Raw genomic sequence first — 15,700 nt, forward strand, 5'->3', positions numbered from 1 at the left:
TTAAGGCTCATGTACGATAATTCAGTCGAAATAATCTGGCAACCCTGATCTCGGTAGACATTCTCCAATCCGGACAATGTAAACAAATCAGCCGACGACGTAAGATGTTATTATTTACATCTCAACAAATTTGTGTTTTAATTAACAAATAACATTTATATGTTAATGGAAACCAGGCCAAACCATCAAAAACTAATCAAGGTATGTGTATATGTTTGATTTTTTAAATGAGTTTGGTTAATCAAAGAGTATATGACTGGATATTGCTTAGGTTCTAACTTTTGTGAGACTTGTGATACGAATTTTGGGGTAGTTTGTAGCGCTATGGCCAAGCGTCCTAATTTGCTTATTATCGCTCCGTCTGTTATCTTGTATAGAATAAAAACGTTTGGAAATGGTCTACGGATCTTAAATATGTTGTGTAAGGGGGGGGGGGTCCGGGGGGGTCGCATCCCCCCTGGGTAAGGACACGGCTTTTAGCATAGGTTAGGTGGGTTTTTTTAAGTTAGCTTCTCCCGTTGTACTCGTAGGTAAGGAAACTGTTGTGTAAGGGGGGGGGGGTCCGGGGGGGCCAAGCCCCCCTGGGTAAGGATACGGCTTTTAGCATAGGTTAGGTGGGTTTTTTAAGTTAGCTTCTCCCGCCAAAATCGTTTTTAGAACGACGGCCACAGTTCAGAATATTCCCGTTTTCTACGGGATCTGGCCGTCACCCTACAAACGCTCCGAATTCTGTACAACATCGTTTATCTAAATAAAGGTAAATATATACTTTAATTTCTAGCTAAATATATGACTCTTATATTCCTACTCGCTATCTTAGTGTTTATGCATTTCTGACCATGATTAGTGGTGCAAATCACCCGTTAATTATGATTTTTTGGACACCCTTATATAGACAATTATGGGGGACCCAAGGGGAAACCGTTATTTGGGCGGCTGGGAAATTGTTATTATTATTATTACTGGTTTCATTGTATATTATTACATCTCAATGTATCCTAGTATTCCAACTACTTTTTCTTATAGGAAAAATTACGCTCCCTTCGAAAATAACACTCGTTCCCGTCGCAAATGAATAATTACAGAAATATATATACGTCTATATCCCCCGATAATGGGGGACCCCCAGTGGGAACTCGGGGTTTTGGGTGGGGAAAACATACTGGGGAATCGATATATAACCGTAATTCAGTCCTTTTCTTCTCTATACATTTCTTTCTGGTATTTATTATAACCGTAGGAAAAGACAAATCAGTATACCTGGATATATTTGGGAGGAGCCGTTTCAAAGGTTATTTCTTGTTGTAATACAGTAACCAGTGCTGCCAACGCCTGATGTAGATTAAATGTTAGCATTCCATACCTGATGTAGATCAAATGTTAGCGTTTCATGCTAACATTAGCACCCATTTGTTCGTTTGTTCGTTCGCCCCACCTTCCGTCCTTCGTTTCTCTCCATTATTACTCTTTTTATTACCGTATTATTTTCTCATTTTATATTCCCATTCAATATAATTTATCATACATTCCATTTTACCTTCCTATATTGGGTTTATTTGTTTTGTTATTTCCTTTCCCATTTGTTCGTTCGTTCGTTTCATCAGTTTCCGATCTGCGCATATATCCCCCCGCCCCCTGCGCAGGAGTTTCCACTCCCCCATTTACTCTTTTTATTAGTGTTATTTTCTCATTTTTTATTCCCATTCAATATTATTTACCATTCATTCCATTTTACCTTCCTATATTGGTTTTATTTGTTGGGTTATTTCTTTATCCCTTCCCGGTTTCACATAAATACTTACCCTGGACTAGTTTTTTTATCCAGTTAATTCTCGGTATGATCTCCTCATTTTATATTCCCATTCACTATTATTTAACGTTCATACCATTTTATCTTCCTATATTGTTTGTAATTATTTTTGTTGGTTAGTTCCTTTTCTCTCCTCTGTGTCTTATAAAACTTTTCTTTCGTCTAGTTTCCGTAATTAGTTCATTCATGTTTTCTCTTTTGTTCGTTGTTTTTCCCTTAACCAATCATCACTCTAGTCCTATTCAGATATCTCCCTACCCCCCCCCCTTCCTTTATCTCTGTATGCGCTGTTTTCCGACCCATTGTTCCCCTGCCTTTCCCGTTTTAACCTTTGACCTAGTTACTCGTCCTTCGTTACTAGTGCGTTTTTTTTCCCGTATTTTGAGATGGAACATATTATAGAAACTTGTACCGGTTGCAGCATTCCGTATCTAAAAGCAGTGGATCAATTCCATGGTGATTTTGGTGATAATTCAGGTTATGTTGATCATTTTCTTAAATCTCACAATGTTATTCCTCATCGTTTAAACTGCCCCAACCGAGTCCAGCAAGTTTCGACGTTTCCTTCATAAAAGTAAGTCATTTCTCAATAGTCATTATTCGTGTTTTGTGACCGGGGTACTTCTAGGCAAGGTTAGGTGGGTTTGTTAGGTTCTGTGGCCTTTCTGTACTTTTTATATATTTCGTACCACTTATATGGAGAAATTATTGAATATATCTGAGGAGATATTTAGCAGTTCTATCTCTAGTAATACCATCGTGTCGTTGGTAGTTCTGTGTACCATTCGTCTCCGTTGGTAGTACTGTGTATCAAGGTAAGTCATTCCCCCATTCTTATTATATGTGTTTTGTGACCGGGGTACTTCTAGGCAAGGTTAGGTGGGTTTGTTAGGTTCTGTGGCCTTTTGGTACTCTTTATTTATTGTGTAATAGTTTTATGGTAGTATTATTTAGTTTACGTATGGAAAAATTTATTTCTACCTCTAGTAATGACATCGTGCCGTTGGTAACACTGTGTACCATTCGTCATCGTTGGTAGTTCTGTCAAACATTGGTAACGTTGCTAATGTTATCGTCCCCGACATCTGTTGTTTATATATTTTAACTCAGTATATATGTCCACAGTGTTAATATTTATATGGTTAATTTGTATTGTATTTCATTGTGTGATTTCGTACAGGAAATATATGATTTCCTATAGTAGATATCGTGATTTAACTGGTTTTCTCATTCATTTCATCCGTAATAACATCAACCAATTCGTCAACTTATAACTAACCGAATTGGTTGATCTGTTTGTTTGCGATTGAAATGGTCATCAAAATCGGTTAAATCTCGTTATTTGCTATAGGAAATCATATATTTCTTGTGCGTAGTCACTCGATGTAATAATATACAAAATTACCTTAATTTCTAGCTAAATATATGACTCATATATTCCTACTCGCTATCTTAGTGTTTATGCATTCCTGACCATGATTAGTGGTACAAATCACCCGTTAATTATGATTTTTTGGACACCCTTATATAGACAATTATGGGGGACCCAAGGGGAAACCGTTATTTGGGCGGCTGGGAAATTTTTATTATTATTATTACTTGCTAAGCTACAACCCTAGTTGGAAAAGAAAAGCAGGATGCTATAATCCCAGGGGCTCCAACAGGGAAAATAGCTCAGTGAGGAAAGGGAACATGGAAAAGTAAAATATTTTAAGAAGAGCAACAATATCAAAATAAATATCACTTTATAAACTATAAAAACTTTAACAAAACAAGAGGAAGCGAAATAAGATATAATATAGAAGTGTGCCTGAGTGTACCCTCAAGCAAGAGAACTCTAACCCAAGACAATGGAAGACCATGGTACAGAGGCTATGGCACTACCCAAAATTAGAGAACAATGGTTTGATTTATGAGTGTCCTTCTCCTAGAAGAGCTGCTTACCATAGCTAAAGAGTCTCTTCTACCCTTACAAAGAAGAAAGTGGCCACTGAACAATTACAGTGCAGTAGTTAACCCCCTGGGAGAAGAAGAATTGTTTGATAATCTCAGTGTTGTCAGGTGTAAGAGGACAGAGGAGAGTCTGTAAAGAATAGGCCAGACTATTCGGTGTATGTCTAGGCAAAGGGAAAGTGAACCGTAACTAGAGAGAAGGATCCAATGTAGTACTGTCTGGCCAGTCAGAGGACCCCATAACTTTCTAGAGGTAGTATCTCAACGGCTGGCTCAGATGCTAGAAACGAGTGACTTGCAGCAATAATAATAGTTAGAAATGCAAAATAGACTCAAGATAACCAGCTGGAAAAATATATGCCTCATGTAAGTGACTGAAAATTGAAGTTTAATAATTATCTATGATTCACTTAGAAGGTTTAATGGCCACTCATGGCAGAGGCAAGTGACAGTGACATCTCTATCATGCAGGATAATGCTCTAGAGATTGACCATATATAAATATGATCAACCCCCAAAAGTCCCTTTCCACCCAAGCTAGGACCAAGGAGGGCCAGGCAATGGCTGCAGATGACTCAGCAGATACACCTATAGGCTCCCCCAAACCTCCCCATCATTAGCTTACAAGGAGGGTGAGGTTGTAGCAACCAAAGGAACTAGCGAGTTTGAGCGGGACTCGTACCCCAGTCTGATGTTCACCAGTCAAGGACATTACCACATCGATCACCACAATCATTCTGATGTTTTTTGCTCCACCGTGGCTCGCTTCACTCGCAGTTAAACATTACATCACTGTTCCTGTGTGCTGGCGAGCGGTACATGTTGAGCTGCGCTCGCAAGCACCTTGGGTCATTATTTCAGGGATATTTTTTACTTTCCCATGAGCAACAATAGCTGTATGCTGAATGGAGAGCATTTATCATTTATATCATATGAAATTACACTAAATTTTGAGATAGATTGGAGACGTCTTTATGTGATGGTAATAAGGCTGAAATTAAAGAGAAGATTGGAAAAAAATGGCTTTTGTAGAGCAACATCCAGGAACTTGTGCATAAATATTTGGAAGCGTCTAATTGGTTAAAAGAGCAAGGTAATGATTACAATCTACAAAAACAGAATAGCTGGCAAAAGGGAAAATAAGTAACGCATGTGCAATAACTCACCGTCAGTCTTCCAAATGTAAACAATGACCCAAGAGTGAGAGACAGATATGTGATTTATTATGCCCCAGTCCCAATTAAACTAACAGAAAAAAATGTCAAACAACCCAGCACTCGTCCATTTCTCATACAGTAACGAATTCCAGTTTGGCTCGTAATTAGATTATCATATATTAACCAAAATGGCATATCCTAAGCTAATTAAACCTAGTATAAAGTACCTAAGATTGATCCTAATTAGGACTCTGTTAGGTCAACAGAAGTGGCTGTATTTGCAGATTTCACTTTTGACAAATAGCCCAATTTTCTGTATATTCACTAGAAGAAGCATATAAAAATCAATAATTAAAACATGTTAAGATTGAATGTCAAGGCCAAGTCAAAGGTCAAATTCCAGTCAGCAATCATACAGCCACAATTTTAATTGTAAAGTAATGAAACTTGCAGGGATTTTAAACTTTTATGTACAGAGCTGGAAATGATTAAATTTTGGAAGGTCAAAGGTTTAAGGTCACGGATGAGCAAAACTTCCAAAATCTGTCTAAATGTAAGAGAAATAAGCTGCCCTGGTGGAGGTCTGCACGGTACTGAGTGCCTCTCTAGTCTTAGTTTGTTTCAACATAAATACAAACCATTCTTTCTTTAATCTGGATATATGTTTTCTGCATAGCTGGAATTTAGCCATAAACTTTTGAGGTGTCAACGACCCTCGGCTAGTTAGTGGGGGTCGATTGATCACGCCACTTACACTCTCACCTAGTGAGGTTCCCCACTTTTGTTTTTGCCTCGGTAAAGTGAAGAATTGCTGTCTGGCTCTCTCATTGACCCATTATTTACTGGCCGTAAATTTATTAAAATTTCCTTTTACTTTTATAGGCGTGAATGGTACCATGCGGATTTGTCCTGGCATAGGCCGATCTTACGTGACGTGCTTTTGCTTTGCTTGCAGACAACATTCTTGCATACACGCTTCTCCATGCAACAAGTATAGACATATGAAATCTAAAAGGGATTCTTCGCCCTGAACAATGTCAAAGATGTCTCAATTCCTTTCTCAAGTGACTCGTACCCTCCACTCTGGTTCTTCTCGATTGGCACCCTCTGGGGGGAGTAGAGTAAGAGTGATGTCCATTTAACTCCCGGACAACCTTAGGATTCCCCAACACCACCAAAGTTAGGTTCTAGCACAAGTTACTTCGGTTGTGCATGCGCTCTCACCTTTACGATTGCAAGGTGGTGTGCACCTGAGGAAATACTATCCCCCCCCCAGGGTTTTTTCCGCAGAGGGTAATGCCTGCTGACTGCTTGCGGCTGTGCCCCAGCACAACGAGCCTTGCTATAATTAATCTTGTAAGGTTATTGCCACAGATATGAATGCTTTCTGACTGCTTGCGACCGCCACTTCCCTCCGTTGTTCGGAGAACACCAAGTCTTGTAAGACGATGAGTCTCATGAGAAATAATCTCTGACTGCTCCTCCCTACAGGATAGAAAACTCTTCGGGAACTCTCACATGGTGCTGGTCTCCAATTCCTTGCAATTTCTGCCTTATCCCGTTATGCCCTCAGGGCACAACATTCTTGTGAGACATAACCCTTCGAGGTTTATCCCTGAAGCCTCTATTCTCGATGGTATGGAATCAGCTCGTGCTTACGTTTACGAACAGTAGCAAACAAGTATTCACCTGCTTGCAGGTACACTTGTTCTGTCTACGAGGCGGATGGGGAAGTGCCCACCACCGACAAACGTCAGACCTGTGATTGCTTTGATAGCCACATGTGCTCCCCATAGGTGTAAGCATACCCACAAACATGTTCCTAATGTTTTGGCTAGTCAACGATCTTTTTTCTTTTGAGTGATTATGTTACTCTTTGTCGCGCACACAGTGTTCCCGCAAGCGACTCCATGAGCTACCTCAGGGGTGCTCACAACATGAAAACGTGTCCACGATGCTCAAGCTCATGTACGTGCGCTTACCCTGAGCAGGGAAGTTACGATTTGACACACCGACATGTGGGCAAACAAGCTAATAAAGTAATGCCAACAAAGACTGTTTGCTTTGCCAGTTGCATGCACTACCCTCGTGGCCAAATGCATGCTCATGTGGAGTAACTAGAGCTCCTACCTTGACATAGGTAGTCTGCCCTCAAGGGGGCTCCTCCTTCATTCCCGCTGTAAGGGATACATGTCATCTGGGAGAAGGTCTCATTTGCGCACATTTATTGATGTTTTCCAATCAAGTATCGGGCACAAAGAACCATTCATCTGACTCTGGATCTTCATTCTGCCCTGCGGTACCCGTCACTTGAAATTTTCCGTATACATAGGAAAATTTTTCAGTCTGGGTTACTAGTCTGTAACCAGACTTATGCCTACAACTACCCAACTGACAAAGGTGACTGGAGATACGTCTTAATCTTGTCCTTGGGAAGAAGTTGCTTGACAGCAAGCAACTACGGAGGTTCACTGGAATGCCATAATCCGTTAAGAGATAATTCGGCTATTCTAATGTTTACTGGTCTGTAAGCGGACATAAACGACTGACTCCCATTCCAGCAAAGGCAGTTGGTGGACAAGATTCAGTGATTGAATTGAAATGTTTACTTGTTAAGCAATCGCTCGGTGCCCTCATGCACTCAGATGAGAATTGATCTTTTGCTTAGAAGTCAAACGATCCTGGTTTTTCTAATTGGAACCATCCGACAATTCGGGGTTGGTCAATAGATTCAATCCCCATGCGGTATTGGCTGCCCTACTGGGTAGTTAGCTGACCAAGTAGCTCAGAGTCTTCCAGATTCCGAGGGAATCAGAAGGAAAAACCTAGGTTTTACCTGGAATGGGTGCTTGTACAGTCTGTCTCCTGTTTTCCTCAAGTCAGGATATGAGCTAGAGCTGGCTGGATCAAGCTCCAGGGTGGAAGTCATTAGAGAGAAATGTTCTCTCCTTTCCAGGGATACTCAGATGGAATTGTCTCCTCACACAGAGTTTTAGGCATACCTGTCCTCAGCTAGAAGTCGGACCTCCTCCTTGAAACATAATCCACATACTACGATCTTTGAAAGGAGCTCTGTCCGAACTACTGCGTCAATCATCAGACCATGACTTGACACTTAAGACGGTCTTCTTTCTGTCGCCTCAGCAAAGAGGGTCAGCAAGTTACGTGGTCTTTCTTATGTCGTACATTCTAATGTATGGTGACAGATAACACTCGACATCGTCTGTGGATTCGTTGCCAAGACTCAAAATCCGGCTATAGCGGTCTCAAGATGCAGGCCCTTCTGGATGGAGAGTCTTCATTCTGTATCCAATTATGCAGATTAATGGTTACTATGCCCTACGAGGGCCCTGAGGTCTCACCTCAAATGAACTACACGAGCTTGCTCACGTTAACAGAATGTTTGTTAGCAAGGCTAGGGTCAAAAGGAGAGTCACAAGGAATATGATCTCCTCATAGATTCGACAGGTAATAGATCATGCCCTGAATCCTGACTCTCCCCCGCAACGGTGTAAACCCAGAGCTCATAATGCTAGAAGCAGTAGCACGTCCCTAGCATTTAAAAAGAACTACTCTATGATGCAGGCACAGTGCTTCAAACTGGTGTGTGGAAGCATCAGTCAACCTTCACAGCCCACTACCTGTAAGACGTAACCCAGAGGAACCTGGAGACCTCCATTGGTCCTGTGGTGGGTGCACAACATATGATCGAAACACCTCGAGCTCACTTGTTGGGGAATCAGTAGGCAGTTGAGGGCAGACATCAACTTAGGTTATTCTGGGATGAAAGACGAGAGTGACTGGCTCTTTACTCCATCTTCCTCTTGGGGTACAGCACCTTCAGTACACTGCAAGCTAGCCTCCTCCGTCTGCAGTTATGAACCATCTCCCTTGTGTCACCTGATATATGTTTATATATTTGTTGATCCCCATTCCCTAAGCGAGGTGGGAATCGTTCATTGTCCAATGGTTAGTTCGATGGAATCTTATGACTCCAAGAATTCTCACTTGGACAAGTCACATTGCTTTAGTTATCACACAAAAAAGATTGCCCAGACTGCTATCTCGCGCATTTGCACGAGAATTTAGCGAGATGTGAGGGTGTTCCTCTATAAAGTTTGTGAATAGCACCGAGGAACACCACGGGTAAAAACCAGCCAGTTAGTTAGGACTTCCACCCACCTAAGGGTAAGTCTTTCCCTATAAAGAGCAAAATGGTATGTATAGAATGTCGAAACAAATGACATTTGTATTTTTCCTTACGAATACAAATCTTAAGCTCTTTATACAGATTTGTCCTGCCATCACCCATCCCCATCAAGCCCTGCCTGCAGTTAAAAGTGGCAATATAGCACAGGTGTGTGTGAGTAGGGTAGCCGGTACTACCACCAAACCCCCCTCCGCTAACTAGCAGTGGGTAGCTTTACCTCGCTAAAAGTCTTATTGCTAGTTTCCAGCTTCAGCGAAATTATATCCCCCATAAAGAGCTCAAGGATTGTATTGTTAGAAAAAATACAAATTACTTCCAAATTTGTCATATTTTCTATCTTTGAGCTGCACAAATTATACTTCTTTTGCAAATCCAAGAAACACTTTTTGTCTTTTCAGTGTGTCTTAATTAGTACATAGCACGGACTTGATACATCGTAGTTTTTCAGTTTTTTGAGTGGTTTAATAAGGCTTGAGGATGAGAGAATGCTCTGTGTGAGTTGGCAAATAGCACAGAGTTTACAACCCAACATGAACTGCCGCATTTCAATTGTAATTATGAACAGTTTGCATGTTTGCTGCAATAGAATATTGTCTTATTGAATAAAAAAACACTAGTTAGTACAATACTCCCATTCATGTTGGGAAACTAATATTCATAGATATTTCATAGTCTCTTAGTTTTCTTAATGTCGTTATTGCACAAGTTTATACGATATGTATACTATATTGTAGATCTCATTCTAATGAGATAAATATATAAAATTGTCTTTTTTCAATATTAAACTTACCCGATAATCATGTAGCTGTCAACTCCGTTGCCCGACAGAATTCTATGGAGGGATACGCCAGCTATCACAATACTAGAAGGGGGTGTATTTACCAGCGCCACCTGTGGCCAGGTACTCAAGTACTTCTTGTTGACACCTCCTCAATTATTCCTCTGTCGTGCTTCCGGCAAGACGTTCTGGGATACGCTTATGTTCTTGGAGTATTTTCACGACTTTGGTGAAGTATTTCTCTTTGATTTCGGCTGTCGCTTTACTGGAAACTTCTATATTAGCTTAGTTAGCTTTTGGAATTAATTTGATTAATTTTGGTGACGAGAGAGTATGAACTCTCGTTCACTTTTCAATGGCCGACCCTTCCCTTAGACGGAAGTGTTGGTGTCTAAGAGAGTATAGACTCTCTTTCTTAATTTTGCTTAACAAAAGTTATAAATTTTATATCTCTCCGCCTCTTATAGGCCTCTTCGATTAACTTCCTTTTATTATAAACTCATTAAAATTAATTTTTATATTTGTTTATATTCGACCTTCCTAATAGTAGGCGGTCTTTCTCCGAAGTTAATAAACTTTGAGCCCGTCATTTCGGTTTTACCTGTTAACATATTATGCTATTTCCGCCACAGAGTTTGAAAGATTTTCTTTGACAGTCTCGTACTGTTTTCAAAGCTGAACTAACGTTTTGTTTTGTCTCTGCAGTTGTTGACGTTCAGAACGTTCAACTTGCACTCTATCGTTACGATAGAGAAAGAATGTTCACGGTTTCACGTTGCAGTAAGAGTAACCGTGTCTAGCGTTTTGTTCATTCTTTCTTAACTTAATGGTTTTGATCCTAATAAAGGAACTTTTCAGTTTTTTTCCTTTAACAATAATATGTTTTAACGATATATATGATTGGGCTCTTCTCTCAGGTTCTAAGTCAAGAGAGAGAGAGAGAGAGAGAGAGAGAGATAGAGACGGAGGGAGAAAGAGGATAAACGTTTCATTCAAGCCTGCCAGGCGTACGAGTAACGTCGTTATCGTTTTTTTTTGCTCTTCTCCCTAGTCTCTTTAGGGGAAGAAACTAAACGTTTCTAGAGTGATCTAGTGTTTAGTCTCTTTCCAACCACTGATTTATCTTTCATTAGATTTTTCTGTTACATTGTAATTCTGTTTTCGCAATTACTAACTTTGAGAAAGGATAGAATTGCGTATTTCAGGTACAAACCACTTAAAGTTTCGAGTTCAGTGAAATAAGTGCAAACAGAAATCAAAGTGATAAGTGATTAGTGCGTGAGGGTACTTTTGTGCGCGCCAGTCGTCCTCCCAGTCCGGGACCTCTTGCAAGCTCCCAAGCCCAGGGGAGAAGCAATGTCGAAGGGCATAAGGGTTCAGCAGGCCTTGATCGGCGCACAGAAGTATTCTCGGTGGTTGTGGGCGTGTCTTACCGAGACCGTCACTCCCACCCGCAGACGATTGAGCCCTTATTTTGCTCGTCTGCAGAAGAGATTAGGGGAGAAAATAAAGGCAGAGTAACGCTGGTCTCAGGTCTCAAGACTTCTTAAACGTTAAGTCCAGACCTATGCCAGACGTACGAAGTTAAAGTTCACAACCCGAATGCAGTCATTGGGTTAGCTCTGACTCTCCTCAGTCATCAGTTGATTACACTCCGACTAAGAGGAGTAAGGTTCTGCCACAACAGATCTCTGCTGTTAAGGCTTTACCTCAGCAGAACTTAGTGTCTGCCGACCCCAAGTTAACTCTACTGCAGTCCATACAGTCACAACTTTCGGTCTTGATGCGTGAGTGTCGGGCTGAGAGTGTTGCACCGCCTGCACTCCCTCCACCTGTTCTCGCTGCACCTGTGCTCGCCCAGCCTGCACCTGCTCCGCCTGTGCTCGCCCAGCCTGCACCTGCTCCGCCTGGTCGCAGCACCATCTGCCAGGCGTACGATGTTGTGAACTCTACTACAGTCCATGCAAGCACAGCTTTCGGACTTGATGAGTGAGTGTCGGGCTGAGAGTGTTGCTCCTCCGCCTCCGCCTACACTCCCTCCTCCTACACTCGCTCCGCCTGATCACAGTACCATCTGCCAGGCGTACGATGTTGTGGACTCTACTACAGTCCATGCAAGCACAGCTTTCGGACTTGATGAGTGAGTGTCGGGCTGAGAGTGTTGCTCCTCCGCCTCCGCCTACACTCCCTCCTCCTACACTCGCTCCGCCTGATCACAGTACCATCTGCCAGGCGTATGATGTTGTGGACTCTACTACAGTCCATGCAAGCACAGCTTTCGGACTTGATGCGTGAGTGTCGGGCTGAGAGTGTTGCACCTCCTGCACTCCCTCCACCTGTTCTCGCTGCACCTGTGCTCGCCCAGTCTGCACCTGCTCCGCCTGTGCTCGCCCAGCCTGCACCTGCTCCGCCTGGTCGCAGCACCATCTGCCAGGCGTACGATGTTGAACCACTTTCGGAGTTTGCTGTTCACAGTGTTGTTCAGCCTCAGCCTTCTTTAAGGCAACCCTTGCTTTGGGATCAGGAGAGTTACACTCTTCCTCCTCCTCCCCTTGCTGCTCCACCAGTGGTGCAACTCTCGGTTGGGGTACAACAACCTCTCCCCTCCGTGAGTCTGTCTGCTCAACCAGCGCTGCACCGAGTTCAACCCTCATCTAGGCAAGCTCATCTACACCATGCACTTGCGCCTCAGGAGCCTCAGCTTGCTAGAACTTTACCTTGTTCTGCGCAGCCTCAACCTTCTCATGCTCCACTCATCTCTCAGGAACAGGAACGGACTACTCCGCCTCCGTCCTCCGCTCAGCTGGTGCAATCCTTGGGTGCAACTCTTGCTAGGAGTCAACCTCCTTCACCCTTGCACCTGCCTTCTGCTCCGTCTGTTGTTCAGCCTATGCAGTCTGAACCTCAGGTTTTCCCTCAAGTTGAGGAAACCTCTGTTGTTGTTCCAGCTCGTTCTGACTCTGCTGTTCAGCATACCATGGTTTAAACCCCATGCAAGCATGCATAAAGCACTCTAGCACTGGTCATGGAATTTCTGAGAAATGTTAAACGCCATGCTCACACTCTGCTTTCCTTTCAGCAGGCTCTGCTTACAGCAGGCTCTACTTACTACATGCTCAGCATTCAGCATGCTCTGCATTCAGCATGCTCTGCATACAACATGCTCTGCATACAGCATGCTCTGCATTCAGCATGCTCTGCATACAACATGCTCTACATACAGCATGCTCTGCATACAGCATACTCTGCATACATCATGCTTTGCATACCTTACCGCATGCTTCTCAACACATCTTGGGTTGTTGCCAACTCACTAGACTGTCAAGCAGTTTCATAACGTTGCCTTCTAGTCTGCTGCTTTGCACCAGTGAACCCTCACTCAGAGAACTTAGCTTTTCTAGGATAAGGTCCCTGTAGATGAGAAAGTTCTTTTCTCCCTCCTTCTGATATTCCCTTGAGGACTCTGTCATTTGGAGGGAGCCTTTAGCTGCATAACCTTTTATGGACTTTTATTTAAGCATAACATGCTTACAGGGAAGGTAATGGTTACACTTCAGCCGCTAATCCCGTCTGTTACCACACCTGCTCCCATAGACCTTGAGCTGTGTTGCATGACATGCAGTCCAAGCTTAGTCCTTGTTAGAGGATTTTTTGTTTACGGAGTCAATGTGTCACGGGGAAGACGTTCAACAACCAACAGAAGGGACTTGTTGTGACGCAGTGGGCAACCTCAGCAACCCGTTAAGGAGTTGTCTGTACGACCCAGACAGTCTAGACAGATTCGGGTTGTCACTGTACTTCCTCGCTTGCCCATGATTGACAGTTTACAGACTGTGCAGCAGTATCATTATCTTGTGTCCGGCTCCGTCAGACGACTGGCTTTTAAGAGCTCCCTCAAGTCGTCGCTGTCTGGAGATTTTCAAATGGGCTATGGATCTGACCAAGGAACTGGGCCTCCTGGTCAATTTTGAGGAGTCTCAGCTCGTTCCATCCCAGACCATTGTCTCCTTGGGTATGGATCTTCAGAGTCGAGCTTTTCGGACTTGTCCGTCGGCCCCAAGGATCTTCCAAGCCCTAGAATGCATCCAGAGCATGCTGAGAAGGAACCGATGCTTAGTCAGGCAGTGGATGAGTCTAACAGGGACACTTTCATCGCTGGCCCTGTTCATCGAGTTAGGGAGACTCCACCTCCGCCCCCTTCAGTATCATCTAGCTGCTCACTGGATAAAGGACATGACGCTAGAGACGGGCTCAGTTCCTGTTTCCGAAGAGATGAGGTCTACTCTAACGTGGTGGAAGAACAGCATTCTTCTCAAGGAAGGTCTACCATTGGCTGTTCAGTCCTCCGACCACCGTCTCTTCTCGGACGCATCGGACACGGGCTGGGGTGCGACACTGGACGGACAGGAATGCTCGGGAACATGGAATCAGGAGCAAAGGACACTTCACATCTATTGCAAGGAGTTGTTGGCAGTTCATTTGGCCTTGATAAACTTCAAGTCCCTCCAGCTTAACAAGGTGGTGGAGGTGAACTCCGACTACACCACAGCCTTGGCTTACATCTCCAAGCAGGGAGGGACTCATTCGAGGAAGTTGTTCGAGATCGCAAGGGACCTCCTCATTTGGTCAAAAGATCGAAAGCTCACGCTGATAACGAGGCTCATTCAGGGCGATATGAATGTCATGGCAGATCGCCTCAGCCGGAAGTGTCAGGTCTTCCCCACAGAGTGGACCCTTCACAAGAATGTTTGCAGCAGACTTTGGGCCCTGTGGGGTCAGCCAACCATAGATCTATTCGCTACCTCGATGACCAAGAGGCTCCTCTTGTATTGTTCTCCGATTCCAGACCCAGTAGCAGTTCGCGTGGATGCCTTTCTGCTGGATTGGTCCCATCTCAACCTGTATGCATTCCCGCCGTTCAAGATTGTCAACAGGGTACTTCAGAAGTTCGCCTCTCACAAAGGGACACGGCTGACGTTGGTTGCTCCCCTCTGGCCCGCGAGAGAATGGTTCACTGAGGTACTGCAATGGCTGGTCGACGTTCCCAGGACTCTTCCTCCTAGAGTGGACCTTCTGCGTCAACCTCACGTAAAGAAGGTACACCCAACCTCCACGCTCTTCGTCTGGCTGCCTTCAGACTATCGAAAGACTCTCAAGAGCTAGAGGCTTTTCGAAGGAGGCAGCCAGAGCGATTGCCAGAGCAAGGACGACATCCACTCTCAGAGTCTATCAGTCTTTATGGGAAGTCTTCCGAAGCTGGTGCAAGGCCAATGCAGTTTTCCTCAACCAGTACCAATGTAACCCAGATTGCTGACTTCCTGTTACATCTAAGGAACGTAAGCTCCCTATCAGCTCCTACGATCAAGGGTTACAGAAGTTTGTTGGCAGCGGTTTTCCGCCACAGAGGCTTGGATCTTTCCTCCAACAAAGATCTACAGGACCTCCTTAGGTCTTTTGAGACCTCAAAGGAACGTCGGTTGTCCACTCCAGGCTGGAATCTAGACGTGGTCCTAAGGTTCCTAATGTCATCAGGATTTGAACCGCTCCAATCAGCCTCTTTTAAGGACCTCACATTAAAAAACTCTTTTCCTCGTGTGCTTAGCAACAGGTAAAAGAGTAAGTGAGATCCACGCCTTCAGCAGGAACATAGGTTTCACATCTGAAACGGCTACATGTTCCTTACAGCTCGGTTTTTTGGCTAAAAACGAGCTTCCTTCCCGTCCTTGGCCTAAGTCGTTCGAGATCCCAAGCCTGTCCAACATGGTGGGGAACGAACTGGAGAGAGTACTTTG

General features: G+C 43.6%; 1 protein-coding gene across 3 annotated transcripts in view; it reads left to right on the forward strand.

The window, feature by feature from the left end:
* Positions 1–70: 70 nt before the first annotated feature.
* Positions 71–15,700, forward strand: part of LOC137625330 (mitochondrial tRNA methylthiotransferase CDK5RAP1-like) — a 43,092-nt gene continuing 27,462 nt past the window's right edge. Inside the window, exons 1-2 of one of the 3 annotated variants that reach the window (XM_068356169.1) lie at positions 85–201; positions 9,529–9,681. The gene's annotated coding sequence lies outside the window, so the exon portion shown is untranslated. Of the gene's footprint in view, positions 202–9,528; positions 9,682–15,700 lie in introns of all 3 variants that reach the window. The other 2 variants (XM_068356170.1, XM_068356168.1) reach the window with 2 other exon arrangements.

This window comes from Palaemon carinicauda, chromosome 32 (assembly GCF_036898095.1).
Source record: "Palaemon carinicauda isolate YSFRI2023 chromosome 32, ASM3689809v2, whole genome shotgun sequence".
Lineage (NCBI taxonomy): Eukaryota > Metazoa > Arthropoda > Malacostraca > Decapoda > Palaemonidae > Palaemon > Palaemon carinicauda.